This window comes from Schistocerca nitens, chromosome 3, assembly GCF_023898315.1.
Source record: "Schistocerca nitens isolate TAMUIC-IGC-003100 chromosome 3, iqSchNite1.1, whole genome shotgun sequence".
Lineage (NCBI taxonomy): Eukaryota > Metazoa > Arthropoda > Insecta > Orthoptera > Acrididae > Schistocerca > Schistocerca nitens.
Window position 1 is genome coordinate 247,932,371 of NC_064616.1, and position 12,350 is coordinate 247,944,720.

The 12,350-nt window shown below is 37.4% G+C and overlaps 1 protein-coding gene across 1 annotated transcript in view; it reads left to right on the forward strand.

The window, feature by feature from the left end:
• LOC126248208 (uncharacterized) overlaps positions 1-12,350 on the forward strand; it is a 341,739-nt gene that overhangs the window by 80,658 nt on the left and 248,731 nt on the right. The window contains exon 2 of the mRNA XM_049949021.1: positions 756-831. The gene's annotated coding sequence lies outside the window, so the exon portion shown is untranslated. The remainder of the gene's footprint in view (positions 1-755; positions 832-12,350) is intronic.

Here is a 12,350-nt window from a genome sequence, read left to right on the forward strand (position 1 = left end):
CATTGTTTACTGCACAGTTTTACACTCTAAAAATGTGCCAATTCAGCTGTGAATCTTTTTTCCTGCTAAGTATTGGCATTTGTGTTTTGTGAGGGAATATTGGTGAACACTCCGAAAGAATCAGTGAAATAACTGTTTTTCTGTAGAAGCATTGTGCTTATCGCTAAGTTGAGATGCATTTTTCATTTATGTTATATGATTTCAGTTTGTGTTATTATTATTATTATTATTATTATTATTATTATTATTATGTTGTTGTTCTTTGTTCGTTTTTAATTGCTGATGACTGACAGAAGTTACAAGTGCTTTGCAATGACAGTCTTTGTTATTAAATGCTCAGCTTAAATTGATTGCTGCCTTTTGATGTACTATTAGGTGGGATATGCAAATAGCACAGAACCTTTTTTGTTACTGTCATAATGAGTTACTAATTAGCTACTTGACTTTTGAATCTCTTAGTTTAGTAACTGGCATCAGTGGGCAAGAAGGAATAAAGCAAAATTTTACCAATGCATAGGCTTCCAAAGATGAATTACTGTCACTTAAAAATTTATTTTAAACATTTCTGGCCCTTTCATTTCAGGAATTTAAGTTTGTTGTTTTTTTTCCTTGTTGGATTCAATCCATAGCCTAAAAAGACTTATTTTCTGTACAGTACAATTGAGGCAGCAGTTGCCTGCTGCCTAATATACATTCAATTTATTATCATTTTATAGTACTTTCTCAAAGTAGGATATCTCATTGGTAATTTTCAGATGTCCTTGATGAAGAGTGCCAAAACTGAAGCTTGCAAGTTCCCACTGCCCACATGTGTTGAGCCAGCAAAATATGGTGTGTTGAGTAGTTTTTAATCTCATTGTTAGTCTTATCAGAGTGCTTACTTTACATTAATTGGGAGAAAATTGAGTTGATTGGTACAGTTTAGTGTATAAATCGTTGTAGATATTGCTTAGCTTGTTTGAAAACTATGCCATTCCTTAGGGACTTCAGATCTAGTAATGCACTTAAAACCTCCAATAAATTTACTACAAAGCCTGTATTCTTTTCTTCCCTTTTTATTTTCTTTATTTTTTAGTTTATTTTCTTTTTATGTTACCAGTAAGTGTGTGCAGAAAAGTTGCATGGGTTCTTATAGGTATCTTAAGTAGTAAGAAACATTCATAGACCTTCTGAGATATATCATAAATGGAAAAAACCTACTGTGTGGTGTGAGAGTTACATAACAGAAGCGTAAAAAGTTTTGGGTGTAAGGAATAAGGTTGTCAGTATAATTTGTAAGTATGTATTACTTGTTGCTCTGTTCTAACATGTAGGACAGTCATCAATTAGAGCACATTGGTTTGACATATGTTCAAGAAGCTAGTGACTTTGTGCATATTTATATTTCTTTTAATGTGATACTGTGCCAAACAATGTGAAAACAAATGTCAGCCTGAAAGGCCGTTATCGTGAAGAGTTTTGTTTGTATGTGACCTTCATTCTCATGAAATGTTCTTTTAGGGAGAATAATCTAGGTTCCTTGTTTAACAAGCTATGTAACTACATTGTGATTTAGGGGCTTTGGAGGGAGCTTGGTAATGGTGTGGAAGTGAGGCATATACGCTGTTTGCTACCTGCTACTGAATATATACGAACGGGAAAAAAGTTATTTAGGAGTCTCATTGAAATAGTGCCAGTCAGTGTGTCCAATACTTCGAGATTGAGAAATACACATACCTGAATTAATTATCTGTTTACAAGATAGCCAAGGTTCATTTTGGCTAAAATGTGGTATTGCTGGATTTGGAGGGAGCATCGCGTGGACCTCCAAAGAGTTCTGTGACGTTTTGCTGTATAAAGTGCAGTGGTTGACATGGCTATAGTGATTGGTGTTGCAGAGTGTGTACCCACTAGGAAATCTGGGAAAACATGGGAATTTTTTCATCTGGGTAAAACCTGAGAATTTTTTAGAATTCTGGGAATATTGTATTGTTTCAATTTTCAGTTAAATTTTTGTAATTTTGACTAATAAGAACTGATACCCTAACAAAGATTTTTACCTTAGCCTGCTACTGCAGAACAATACTACAACAGTAAAACAGAAACAAAAGAACAACACCAAAATAAAACTTAAGTTGCAAACAAAATGCACCATTTACAACTACAACACACTGTGCACACACAAATGTCTGCCTACAGAAAAATTCACCAAAGGCTTTAGGACGAAGACTATGCAACACCACAAACGGCTTTCGATGAGTATGACATCACAACTGTTTACATTTCTAATAGGTCACGTAGAAATATTGTGATTGGTGCTTTGAGAAGTGTTACTTTCAAAGTAAATTTCCTTTCATGTAAGGTGAATTGTGTTGCACATGAGAATGGGTGATGAATTTCTTAAATCCCGGATCGTTTGAGTCTCATTCAAAACTTAACACTTTGAGCCACTTACAAAAATTTCGAGCCCAGAAGCCCAACCATTTATGCAAGATACTTAAAATTTTAATGGCACATTTGTGTTTGATACCTCCTAAAGGGCAACAAATGCTAAAAGAGACCAAGCTTCAAGGTTAGTTTTTCATATTTATTTTAGTTCTTTAATAGATTATAAATTATGCAATAATGATGCAAAAAGTATAATTATTCTTAACAAAAGGTGCAAGATCCTGCCTAACCACACCCCAGGGGAAAAAACAACAAAAAGCTTTTGACGACTGATGTTTTATGTGCAAGCTTAGCTTTTCTTGTAGTTATATTGTATGTATATTAATTTAAATCATTAACTTTCCCTTTTGTGTGTTCTTGATGCTTAACAGTGATGTTGCTGTCAGCTGATTATGTCACGTTTCCTATTCTCTGAATATCTGCTGTCGTTTGCTGGCAAGGTCCGGTGACATGCTATTATTGGCTGTCAAAAGTGATTTGTGCAGCACAGTTTCGATTTCAGTGCTTTGGAAGCTTCTGCGCTGTATTTGGTGGAATTATTGTTGACACTCATCAAAGATCTTTCCAGAACATGTTGTTTTTTGGTCAGTTTCATTTCCTAAAGTGCTGGGGAGCTCTACACCAATGTATAAAACTATACTATTCAAAACATTAATAAGTTTTACAGTGATAGGCATTTCCATTCTTATTGGTAAACAAGTATGAATTTCTTCAAACTACTCCCTGCAGAATTTACGTGAGGAATCTGGGAGGCAGTTACACCATAAGCTGTAACAAAGTTCTTTCAAAATTTTATTTAATAATGTAATCGTTCCTCTCATTTGAAGGAAAGGTCATAACACAGCTAAGGTGAAGGAAGAACAGGGTTATAGTAATCAGTATCAATGTGTGTAATATAAAATAAATCTTTCCTAAACAAATTACATATCCAAACAAACCCTGTTTATCTGAAAATCCTTACGAATTACCTTCAGCCCAGTACTTGCTGTTTGGTTAGTTGGCAGAATTGGTACCCATATATTGGTACATCATGGGGTTGAGGTGTGTTGAATGTTAGTTGATTGGCATTATATTCATTGTCAAAATCTCAAAACTTTTTCCATATAATTGTTTTTAGATGTTCAGACATTTTAGTCACAAGTTGCTGCTTTTATTGATTCAAATGCATTTTGAGCTTTGTTAGTGAATCTTCAGGTGTTTGTTTCTGTCTAAACATATATTCACATTAGATTTTGAACATTTTTCCCTTTCACAAAACTATTATTGAATTACTACATTTCTCACATCAATTTAAAACTCTGTGTATAGTGGTTGGACAGATTTACGGAACCACTACGAGAAATACATGCTTGAACATAAATTCGTATGCTTGCCCAGCCTGCAGGTTGCATTGTTGTATTTGACCATGAATGCCACGTATGCAGTGCCCTGAATATGTAGCAAGTGTCAGTCATGGTCAGAACAGCATTCTGTGTAGTTGTGAATGTGTTATGTCAGAGCTAAGCGACTTTGAATGTGGGCAAATTGTTGGTTCTCGTATGGTGGGTGCTTCTGTAACCAAGCGAGCCAAAGTGTTCGGTATTTCAAAAGGCACTGTATTAAAGATCTATATCGCATACATGGTAAGTGGAAAAACATCATCCCCTAAGTAACAACACGGACAAAAGTGTGTGTTGAGTAATCATGATGGACAGTCATTGAAGAGGATTTTGATAAAAGAGGATGACTGCTGTCAATTTCACTGAAGAACTGCATGTCACGCTCATGAACCCTGTCAGCACCAAAACAGCTTGGAGAAAGTCCCATAAGCAGGGAATTGCAGGCAGGCTAGAATTTCAGAATCACTCATCAGTTATGAAAGTGCCCATAATAGGAAATCGTGGTGCTGAAGCCATTACACGTGGACTGTGGAGCAATAGAAGAATGTTATTTGGTTGGATGAGTCTTGTTTCACACTGTTTCCAACTTATGGCTGAGCTTATGACCCAAGAGTGAAAAATGGCAGGGACTCTTTGATGATGTTGGCAGCCATATCGTGTTATTCTGTTTGCTCCACCGGTACTCTACAAGGTCCCATTACTGTTAAGGCTTATGTGACCATTTTGGCTGATCGGATCCATTCCATGGTGCAATGTTTGTCCCTCGTATTCAAAGATGTCAGGCCACCCGTTCACACAGCTCACATCTCCCCTGGCCACCACAGTCACCAGCTCTCAATATTATTGAGACATCGTAGTCTACTTTGGAGAGAAAAGTGTGTGACCACTATTCACCTGCATCAGTGTTACCTGATCTTGCCACTGTTTGGCAGGAAGACTGGTATAAGATTTCCTTGAATACCATACATGCATTACCACACCTAAACAGTGCAGGAAAACCATTAGCACTCAAAACAGCTTTTAGCTATCTCCGAATGGATAAGTACATTATTGTACTAGGCATGGTAATTTATTGTGTTTTTGGTGTTTCCATATTTTTGTCCATGCCCAGTAAAGTAAAGTTTAATTTGAACAAAGGAGCATTGAAATGAAGCTGTTTTTTGTACTTCACACTGTACATTTAAATATCCTTGAATTATGTTTTACATTTATGTTAAAATGCAGCAACTTTAGTCTTTTCATAGCATATGTACGAATGTTTGACATAACAGTACAAGACTATGTTGTGACCATAAGCAACATAACCCACAGTTCTGAATATTATGTGCAGTGTCTTTTTCTTAAAAAGGGAAGGCATTTTACGATGAAGGCAGGGGTTGTTTATCGTGGAATAGCAACAGATGATGCCATCCACATGCAGTATCCTATTGACAATTTGATCGCTAACTCTTTAAAATCCTTTCCAAAAAAGTATCTACACTACTGTTGTCCATCAAGTTCTTTCACTTGCTATAGTTGATCATTTCTAGCACTTAGTGCAACTAGCTTCCAGTGAGTAAGACAGTAGAACAGTAACATTCCAGAAATTACATGAAACCACTGATCACCAAGGAGGTATTGTAGTTTGTGAAAGAATCTTCTTAATGCCCAATTCCGAAAGTGTAAAGCAACATAATGCAAGGAATATGTTAGCAGGTTGACACTTTTATTTGCTGCACTACTGTTTGGAAAAATTGAAATGAAATTTATTCCACCAATTAGGAACATAATGCTACATAGATGATCAGCGTTACAGACCTGTTCAAGCACTGTGACTGTGAAAATTCAGTAAAGAGTAGCACCATCACTTGCTGCAATCTGAGTCACTAGAAGTTGTAGCATGGAATCAAAAAGTGCCTGAATATGCTGCTGGGGAATACTCTGCCACTTGGTTCGTAGATGCATCTACAAAGCAGCAGCTGTGACTGCAGAAGTATCTGAACAAACAAGCTGTCAACCCACCATATCCCAGACATGTTCAATGGGCAACATTTCAGGCTAACAGGTAGGCAAGGGAAACAATGGTACTCATTGTTCTTCGAAGAAGGCTTGCACTTTATTTACCACATGCAGTATCCTGCTGAAATATGTTATGTGGAACGACTTTCAGGAGGGGCAGTACCTCAGGCTGTAAAACATCCCTGATGTAGCAGTAGCTGCTAAGTTGCCATCAAGACATAGGTGGTGAGGTCACACGTTACAGGCAGTGGCATCCCTGACCATCACTCTTGGTGTTTGTCCACTATGCCGCTCAACAGCACAGTCTGTTGCATTGTGTTCACCACAGTGGTGTAGAATGCATCTGCAGCCATGACTGTAGGACAAGTTGATGCGTGATTCGTCCAAAAAAACTACATTTTTCCACTCAGCACATCATTGTAGGCGTTCATCTGCACATTGCAATCTGCAATGTTGGTGGGTCCTGGTCAGTGGAAGCTGATGCAATGGCATATGTGCCACCAGTCCAGTCCGTGAAACACAGATATGTCCACACCTGTTGCAGTGCTCCAACACTGTGCCAATACTGTGGATGAAGCTGTTCTGTCTGTTACGGCCATGTGGGAAAGATGGCAGTCATCTCACACTGTGGTCACATTGTTCCATCCAGTACCCTGTCTGCGCTGTGTATGGTCATCGTCTCTCCACTGGTTATACAAATGCCTTGCTGTTGAAGCGGTGTGCCCTGTATAATTCTCAGTGTCACGGGATGACAGACCCATCTCTTGGAGACCAATCATTCAACCTTGTTTGAATGCACTCATGCTAGTATTCTACAATGTGATGTCGGCAATGCATAGTGGCACATGATTACACATTTCCACTTCATATGACTGCTCCGCATCAATTGAATGTTGCATAACACAGACCTGTCTCGTCACACAAGAGAGAGTGCTGTTGGGCCTATGTGCACATCACCTCTGTGCCATTTAAATCACTTATTGTGGTTCCCTATGATAAACTGTTGAATTTAATTACTTCAGTTATGCTGAAACTTGTAAAACAACTCAAACATAGAACTGAACACATTAGAAAAACATATAAATCTTTGTTCAGAAACCCTAGCCCAGCATAAAGGAGTAGACAAAGTAACAAATTACCTCACCCTTAGACTTGTTTTACTATGAGTCCCAGAAAAATTTATTAAAGTAGCACTGAATACCATCACATAATTAAGTCATATTCCAATCAAATTATACATTTATAAATTGTCTGTATTACACAACAAACACAGAAAATATTACAAGAGATGATGAGATTCATAATCCTTTTTTTGTTGGTTAACATGAAAGTTAAATTTCGTACTAAAATTTCAAATGTCTAAATTTCATGCACTCCATCATAACAAAATTTCATCAGAATGAATAACTATGTCACATGTTTTTGGATGTTTTTTTTTTATTTTATTTATTTATTTTTTACTCTGCCACATACAACACATTACCGGTATACATGACGTGATTAATGCAGCAAGTGACTTTAGTATTCATTATTTGAGAAGTAGGTGGGAATGCATAATAGATCGTATTTTACATTATACTCACTGTCTTCAATGAAGAAATTTGCAGCACAAGTAAATTTAACGATTTTAGTACTAGTTATTGATTACTAAAGTGAAGATTATTTTACTGGTATTACGGTGTCTGTGGTAGAGGTGAGCCAAAGGGGGCCCGTGGAGGATTCTGTCTTAAAAATAAACCTTTTGAGAGGCCTAAGGTTAAAGATATATACACCAGATCCAAAACTTAAAATTTACATGTCTCATTGGCGAGTATTGATAAGGACTGTCGTAATCAGACTAGACAAGAGCGTAACAAAGGTTGTTTACAGTAGTGTTTCTCCATCATCTGTTGTAAATTCCTTACTCGGGGAGTGCTGTTGAACTTGTGTAGTTCTTCAGACACACAGATTTATGCTCTGCCGGATATGTACTTATTACACTGTCAGTGTTTCTATACTTAAATATTGAGTTTTCTAAGTTCTGTCAACACACAAACACTTTTAAATGCAATTAATTCTGTTCAGAATTAATTGTGCAAGAAATTGTTTACGCTGTTTGTGGAAACAAAAGAAAAGCTATGTTCTTCCATTTTGCATGTTCTTTATTTTTTTCCTCTATTTTTCTTTTGCATGATTTCTCAAATGAGCCAAAGAATATTATACATTTCACAATTAAAGTCATGCCTGATAGTATTATGTCTTACATTTTTTAAATTAAATGTTTGCCTTACAGTTATTGGTCAAGATTATTGTCATCCATGATTTTTGTTATGAACTCACACAAATTGGGTAATTTTGAATTACATAAAGTACATGTTGTCTGTTTAGGTCCTGTTGTGTTTCACAAACAGTTTTTTTCCACAGTAACATGCTTTCAGTACAGTTAAATTTTCTTTTAAAGAAAAAGAAGAAACCTCTCATTTCAAAACAACCACTTCCTGGAACTCATGTTGACACGTGACCACCAGGTCATGTGCACAATTAAAGGAGGTACAGTTCAGGTATACATTTTTCCATTTAGCTGGAATCTTTTGGTTCTGTGTTAGCTGCTTCATCATGTATAGTTTGATCTGTGAGTAGCAGTGATATTGTGATTGGTACATGTATAGAATTCTGATAAAGCACACTCATAGTCAATGATTTGTATAAGATGACATGTAGCTTTTAGAAGAGCAAGACAGAAAAAGTTGAAACATCCTCTTAATACTATTGTATGCATGAGGGATGTACATTTTCTACATGGCAGGCACAAACTACTCACTGAAATCCAATATGTTTAAAGTACACACCATAGCAAAAATTTTATTCTCTTGACATCAAATTCAGTGACTTCACCAATTTTGCAACCAGATTTTCATCTTCCAACCTAACCTAGAGTTCGGTCTATGCAGATGATCAGTATATTACCACAACTCAGTTTTCATATTCATTGGCTTCATCAACTCACAGCCAACTATCACCCCCCCCCCCCCCCCCCATTCTAATCTATAATCCATTACATAATCTTTTATACACACAGTACTCTGCAACTTTTCCAAAACTCGGGAACTTCATGGTAACTAGAAGTTTACATATGTTGCATAGATTTGGTGATTTATTTATTCTTAAATTTGTTATGCCATACTGGTATCCACTAATTCTAATCACCATGAAATTGCTGCCGTTTCATAATGACCGACTTTGAGCTTGGGGATTTCAGGTATTTAGTGTTACTGTCAAATTTGAAGAGCCATGGATGCCAGACCAAAATTTGGAGAACATTTTCTTTTAAACACACAAAAAATATGTATAACCCTTATCTATTTACTGCAACGGCCTTGCTGCAGTGGATGCACCGTTTCCCGTGAGATCACTGAAGTTAAGTGCTGTCCGGCGTGGTCGGCACTTGGATGGGTGACCATCCAGGCTGCCATGTGCTGTTGCCATTTTTTGGGATGCACTCCAGCCTCGTGATGCCAATTGAGGAGGTACTCGACCGAATAGTAGCGGCTTTGGTCAGGAATACCATCATAACGACCGGGAGAGTGGTGTGCTGACCTCACGCCCCTCCTATCCGCATCCTCCTCTGAGGATGACACGGCGGTCAGATGGTCCCGATGGGCCACTTGTGGTCTGTAGACAGTGTGTTTGGTTTATCTATTTACTGGTGGATTTTTGTTCCTTTTTTTGTTAGTTGCTGTGTCATAATGATGGTGGACGTAGATTGTTGCTGTTCATGTTTTGGTCAAGAGAACTGCTGAATACATTTGTGAAAGTACAGTGAAACAAATTTCAGGGGAATATCAAGAAACTTGATATTTTATGTCAGCAAAAAAGTTCTGGCAGGTGACAAGTGTGAATTGGTCAAGTTTTGACAGGGAATTATTAAAAAAATCCATAGCTTCTATGGGGAAAAACAATTTTCAGCAGTACAGCAAACATTTTGGGAAAGTAGAGAATTGATAAGGAAGACTTTCCTGATTTGAATGACACAGTGTTATTGCATTTTGTTCGTAAACTGAGCTTCAGATATGAAATGTTCAACAGAAAGCTTGCGCCAGTGGAAAATAATGTAATATTTGGGAAAAAATTAGAGTTCTTCAAGGAAATTAAAAACACTTATGATATGCTGTAGAAACTTTATTACACTGAGACTTGGTGTGCTGCAAATTGTTGCAGAGTGTTTGGATTGCAGGAACAAAAAAAAAAAAAAAAAAAAAAAAAAAAAAAAAAAAAAAAAAGTCATATGCACCAGAAAGTGGATACGATTATCACAAACGAAGTGTTTATTGTGAGATGGAAAGGTGGAATTCGGATCCTGTCTCATTCTGGGATGAGAGTTATAATGTGCCACAGTGGAGCAAATGTGGCTTCATGTGAAATGCTGACTGATGTTTTATCGGGGGAAAAAAAAAAAAAAAGATCATGCAGATTACCATTCTAGGATGAATGCTGGACACTACAGGGAGCAGTTCAGGAGTGTTCTCAGATGTTATACGATACGTCTGTGATTGTTTTAGATCAGACTCCTTGTCAAATGATGATAAATCTGGTATCGTGGATCCATCTGTGGAATGGAGGAGAGATTCAATTAGGTACTGCGAAAGTGTTACTCAAGTTCTTAGGAGGAATTCAGTATGTGCGCAAACTTGAAAAGATAGCAAATTGTCTTGACACAGTAACAGAAACATTGCTGATTCAGTTAGGTGACTATAATAGCAGCAAAACACCAGACAACAGCAAAAGTAATTAGGGTGAATTTTTTTAAATTTATCATTGTGTTCTGCAAAATCTATCCCAAATTATTACTACACACCATATTTAGAGTTTTCATTTTCTGTTGCGAAAATGCAATTCATTTATTGAGAACTACTTGTGTATTGAATTGTCATATGTGATTTCCCACTTCACTGCTTCTTAAACTCATACATTAGTAATAGTATTTAGCAACACAGTGTTTCAGCATGGAAACAAAGTTACCACTGTCATTTCTGATTGTTTAAGCCACTTATTCTATATGACAGTGATGGCAGCACATTGGTGGGTAAATTGTGCTCCATCACAGCTTAGCATATATTGCATATGATGGAACCGACAGGAGGCCAAATTTTACAGTCTCTCTTTTTTTTCCCACATCACACTAACTACAGTGGTAAACTTAACTGTGCATTTGTGAATGTCGTGGTGAAACAACTCACTAATAACAACAACAATCCTCCAGTCAATAGAGAAGAATTGTGTCTTTAAAGAATGCATAGGAGATTGTTCACAAAAGTATAGCCTGGCTCTCTGTGACTTCCAAGTTGACACTCACAGTGCTCAAAAACGTAAATAGTTCTATGTAGGACACTCCCTTTTCAATGACAAATGAAAGTGGACGTTTCCGTGGTTCCGACAAAATGGAACACATCAATGGTAGTTGTGATGTAGCCTGAAAAGGAATGTGAAGCTAGGAGTCAGTCATGAAATAGAGAATAATCTGTTGGCTGCACAAAGATCAGTCTGTCACTGCAACATACATTTTAAAAAATAATGTAGAAGAAAACTTCAATTCCTTGTTGCGCAGTCACAAATGTCTAAAATTCTTGCAGCAGTAGGAAAAAAAATGTTTCTGGTGTGATTCTATACAGTCTGTAATGTGTAGATGGTGGTGGTTAGTGTTTAACGTCCCGTCGACAACGAGGTCATTAGAGACGGAGCGCAAGCTCGGGTTAGGGAAGGATTGGGAAGGAAATCGGCCGTGCCCTTTCAAAGGAACCATCACGGCATTTGCCTGAAACGATTTAGGGAAATCACGGAAAACCTAAATCAGGATGGCCGGAGACGGGATTGAACCGTCGTCCTCCCGAATGCGAGTCCAGTGTGCTAACCACTGCGCCACCTCGCTCGGTGTAATGTGTAGAAAATGCTATTGAACTGCTTAGAAGCCCAACTACAATACTGAGTATCTAGGATGCTATGGACTAGATAGAGGATATAATAAATTGGAGATTGGGAAAATCATCTGCTTTTTAAGTTAAACACTGGTACTGGAAGTAAAGATGTCAACTAGAATACAGAAATCTGCTTCCAAATTGCATAGGGAAACTGAACTGTTATTATACACAGAGTGAAAGTAACATGTTCTACTCTCATTGCATATCCATCCTGTACTGATGGATGCCTGTGGTGTACGAATCACTGTACGCCACATTTTAGTTGAGTGTGATTTATATCGTTTTGTCAGGGCGGAAGTTAATATTAGTGGGGATCTGCCCTCGATTTTAGCCGATGAGGCAAGTGTCAAGAAAGTTTTAAGGTACTGTGATGTTTCTGGGCTTCAGCGTAGAATTTTAGGTTGGAATTTTTAGTGTGTTGCCGAGTGGCTTACCACTCCTTTTTTATTCTTGTAATAGGCCAGTTCCAAACATGCGCTATGTCTTTCATTTTACCCCTTCCCCTCCGTTCTCTTCCAGTTCTCATTCTGTGCTGCTTTCCTCTTTGCTACTGTTGACGTGCAAACTGCCTCTGTAGACTTTCACCTATAAT